Here is a 5,204-nt window from a genome sequence, read left to right on the forward strand (position 1 = left end):
ATCGGTCCATAGGATCTTAAATCATCAAGATATCGTCTACCAGTTTTGAACAAAGTAGGTCTAATTTATTCTAAGAATTTATTATTTATTGTATGTTATCAACAAATTTCCAAGAGCTGCTAGAAGTACCTTGGAAATATCACAGGTTATCCAAATATTCAATGCAATGCTATGGACTCTCCTAATAAGTTCCCAAGAGCTCCCAGAGAATTCTGAAGGGATTCAACAGATTCACAGAAGATTTAAAAGGTTTTAAAAGGTTCTCTATGAGCTTCCAAGCGTTTCTCAAATATTTACAGCGCATCACAAACCTTTGCGAGTCTCCTAAAAACTCTTAGGAATACTTTCAAAAACCCCCTTGTAAGTCGCTTAAGATGACTTGGTAAGTTTGGCCTTGTGGATGTCATGTGGAATATTTGAGAGCTTCCGGGGAACAATTTAAACCCTTTAGAAACTCATAAAAATCTCTTAGAAATTTTACGAAGCATCTAGGATCTCCAAGAGACTCTTAAAATCTTTTCAGAACTTTATTGTTCCAAAACCTTATGCGAACAAAAGGAGATAAATTGTTGTCTTATTGTGCCTTAGTGAAAGCAAAAAATACAAAAACTCTCACCGCGCCACGCATGGCCGGACAAAGCCTCAAAAATTCATGGTCTCAAAATTACTCGTTAATATTTTCAATAGACTTCTATGCCATTCAGTGACAATTTCTCAAAATTTGAGATTGATCTGTTTTGTTTTCGATTTTTGTCAGAATCTAAGTGCGGGAAAGTCACCAAAATTTGACTGCTTAAAATTCATCAACTACGGTTCACCGTGCAAACTTCAAACAGCTGTATCTCAACGAAATCATAACCGATTGAGGCTCAATAGGCTTCATCTGATAGCGTAGTCGTGAGCCTTATGTTTGGCTATAATAACATGTTTAATACATTGAGCTACTTTTTGTAGCAAAAAACGTTTTTTTTGCAATCTTTCTTCAATATTCTGATAAATTTTCAAAACATCGTCCGTTTTATGTGAAATATTTCGAGAAAATTAGTCACTGACTGTGATGCAGCAAATCATCCATACTTTCTGACGTGCAATTGTTTTTGTTACCTCTAGTAGCAAAAATTTAATTTTCATTTTTCATTATAATTAATCTATTTCATCAGTCAAATTAAAACATTACTGAAATTACTACAAGGAACTCAAATATGTATTTCTTGTTAAGGTTAATAAACAAATCACTGTATTACAACTTTTTTTTTTTGTAAAAGCCGCTTTACTCGATTGGATGAAAAAAAAATTAATTTTTCACAACTTAACTAATTTCACTAGAAAATCGAATTTTCAATTTGGCAGTTATTTCCAACGGAATGATCAGGAATCCATGATTGTTAAAAGATTACCATTATCAAGCAATTTGCGACGTATTTGAGGTTTGGTCCGCCACTGTGCGCTCCGCAAATACTTAATGGATTCCAATTATTTTTTGTCCGAATACTTTAACACATATCTTGTTTCTAAAAGTGATCAGATGAACTCGGAAATGTTCATTTGGCCGGAGTGATTCCGGTGAGTCACTAGGTTGGGTCGAATGTTTGGATCAGGGCTATTTTTTGGGACATGTAAAGTTATCTCTATTGAATTGCAATGACAATCAATCTAAATTGCATTAACGATAAAGATCAGATGTTCAACATAATAAATGAAGAGTTTCGGGCCTTTTGAATGTACCGGATGTGGACACTTGGACTTAATCACTTTATAGCTAGTGGATCTTTCCCGGGACTTCCCAGGACAAAAATGCCGGAAGTGAGTATTTTTAGCACGTACCAATTTAAGTGTAATGGTCCTAAATTATTTTATAAGTGCTGCATTCATCTTGTTTCTTTAACCAATGACAGTGACTTGGAACTACATAACTCTTTAACAAGATTTATGGATGATTTATGGAGTCAAGAGCTGCTGCAGTGATATTGGAGAAACGAAAAGATTATTGGTTGGATGGTTTTCTAATTGAATCTGTGCAATTCAATTGCATTACCATCTCGAATATGCATCACGAAATTTTAGATACTGTTCGTGTGAGTAGTCATCAGATGGAAAAAATAACTGAATGGTGTGACGGATTTCGAACGTATTGACTTATCTAGGTATCAAGTTAGAGATCAAACAAACTTTATAAATGTATTTACGGAACCATCATAATAAACCAAAAAGTTTGATATTATAATCATTCCATGAGTTCATATCGAGTTTAGGACCATCGATCCATGAAATTTATATTGTGTTTTCATACAATAGTGTTTATTTTCTTGATGGAAATGGGATCATAGGATAAGAAAAAATGTAAATAGAACGAGATGCACTGAAGTGAAATAAACGCGACAAGGAGAGAAGATTCTTGAACATCTGTAGCGAAATTATCATGAAAGCATTGTACATTATATCTCGATTCTTTTTAAACTTGTTAATCTATAACACGTTGAGATAAATCAAAGTGGGGACGGTATCTTTTTTTGACACTTTTGTTTATTAGCCACTGAGCTCATGTTGAACAATATGTTCCATCAAATTTGTGGTACTTATTTGTTTGTTTCGTGGCCGTGCGGTTAATTTTTTCAAGCATTCAGTCGCATTATGTCAAGAAGGTCGGGATCGATTCCCGCTTCAGTCCAGAATACTTTTCTTCAGGAACATTTTACGATCAAAGCTTTCAAATGTCAGTGAATGTCAATTAAAATATGAATTTCATCGCCTTCTGAAAAGAATATAGTTCGTGAGCCTGACCATATCATTTATTTATTTATTTATTTATTTTTACTGATAATTTTGAAAGAGGGAAAAGCCCCTTTGAGTGATTTCCTTTCGAAATCTTTCTCAAAAAGGCACAAAACCTCTTTATCTTTTCTTATAACGTAACAAAACAACAAAAATAACTTAAACTATAGGCTCATACGGCAAATAAGAACCATAACAGAGCCGAAAACTGCAATATAATCTAGACTTGAGTGACCATTGATATCTTGAAAAAATGGGATGAGGGGGAGGGGGGTTCTAAGCATCATCTAGGCATCCAAACGCTATCTTGATATCTGAAAATAAAAAAAAATACAACAAAAACGAGTATCAAACATTATATGAAATATCGACTAAAAATTGAAATAAAAGTTTAAGTATAGGGTAGTGCTTTGTACACAATATATCCCGAATTGAAACAGGAATTGGATGACCAAAATTGATTATATTGTTAAATAATTTTTCTCTTGGTAAAATGTATCTTGAACATTGAAGTACAATATGATCAATATCTTCGTAATAGATTCCACACTCACACAAATTGGAATCCTTAATATTGATGCGATATAAATGACTGTTGCATGAATAATAGGGGTATTCACTTAAAGATGCGTAACTAAGGTTCTGCGTAATATTGACATAAGAAATATTTCAAATGAAATAATTCCTTTCTTGACTCATCGTTGACAAATTTATAATCAAGTTACCCAACCAAAATCGTTTAAGAATTTGTTTTTGTTTGAAATCAGTTCGCATTTTATAAGAATTTGTGCATTTTCGTTCGCGGTATAAACTATTAAAATTCCTTCAAGAAGCGCACTCAAAATTAAAGCTTAAGAAAAGCTGAAGGAATACCAGGTCATTGCACGTAAGCTGCTCGTGAAGAATCGGAACGCTTCGCTATTCAAGATCAAAATCTTCGCACCGGCCCAGATCGTGGCTAAGTGCCGTTTCTGGTACTTCCTGCGGCAGCTGCGTAAGTTCAAGCAGACCACCAGTGAAATCGTTTCGGTCAAGCGCATCCTGGAGAAGACTCCACTGTGGCTCATGAGCTTAGGCATGGTCTGACTGCGTTACGATTCCTGCTCCGGTACGCATAACGTACTTTTACTTAGTGCTACAGCGACACGCCTTCGCGTCACCGTGCCCCTACCCACTCCATCAAAATCGTCAAGGTCGAAACGGTGAAAACCTCCAATACCCATCGTGTTCACATCAAACAGTTCTACGATTCCAAGATCCGCTTCCTGCTGGTGCAAAGATACCATCACAAGCGCTACCGGAAGCTGTTCTCGTTCTGCCAACCAGATACCTACTACTAGTGAAGAATTCGGAGCCGCCGTTTATTTTGCTGTTGATTCCAGTCTTTTTTAGGGAGTGAAACCAGTGCTTCTAAATGCATTATTAAAACATGTACAGCCAATGTTAGTTCTAATAAATCAAAAGTTAGTTAGCTCGTATAAAACAAAAAGGTAATTTTGTCTGATCGTTGTCCAATAGCAGCTCTTTCGATAGGTTTGAACATATAGAGAAAATGCTCCATCAAATGATCTGGCTTCGTTAAATGCTTAAATTATCGACTTTATCACCAATTTGTGAACATGCGAAACCTGAGAGATATATCATATGATGCCATTAACACGAAATTTTCGATGATAATACCGCATTATGAGACATCCCGTTTAAAATATTTTCAAGTAGCTTCAGTACACCAGTATCGATCCATTATCAGATCCACTCATGTTCCATGCAACAAAGATGCGTTAATAAATTGACTGATTTGTGCAAACGGGCAACCATTAAAAAAATTGCTCAAGTAAACTTACTTCCATCATTAGCGTCGTAATGGAACATGTGTGGAAACTTTTGCACTGACGATACATAGTTTTGAGAACCACTTCTTGGTTAGATGGCTAGAACAGCTGTTATCCAGACGCTTCCACCTAATGTTTAATTGGCCCATTTACCATATATGTCAGCCCATTTCGATCAAAGTTTAGATGATTTTCTGTTGCGGAAGCATTCGCGGACTTTTGGATAATCATTTGTTTGAATGTTTATTTATCTTCTGACAATAGTTGTTACGACGACGAACGCATTCTTCGATCGATTTTGTGTCAATTTTTGACAGCTGGAAATGTTTCATGTGCAGTTTACGCAATTTTGTGAAAAAATACGCGTGATTTACGCAGCGTTTTACGCTGTTAAGTGAATACCCTTAATGATTCGATATCAGTCGTGAAAAAGAGCAAATAAAATTTCTACTACCTGGTATATTCTGAAACCACGGAAAAAGACTAACCTTTGGACAAATTGAATAACACCATCTTCCTTTATCACTTGAATTCCAACACATTTGCCATTTACTAATGGAATATTGTTTTAATTTGGGATAATATTCAGAAGGAAAAATG

At 35.3% G+C, this 5,204-nt stretch overlaps 1 pseudogene; it reads left to right on the plus strand.

Moving 5' to 3' along the window:
* Nucleotides 1-374: 374 nt before the first annotated feature.
* Nucleotides 375-4,953, plus strand: LOC110675254 (annotated as a pseudogene).
* The last annotated feature ends 251 nt before the right edge of the window (nt 4,954-5,204 follow it).

The sequence above is a fragment of the Aedes aegypti genome, chromosome 2 (genome assembly GCF_002204515.2).
Source record: "Aedes aegypti strain LVP_AGWG chromosome 2, AaegL5.0 Primary Assembly, whole genome shotgun sequence".
Lineage (NCBI taxonomy): Eukaryota > Metazoa > Arthropoda > Insecta > Diptera > Culicidae > Aedes > Aedes aegypti.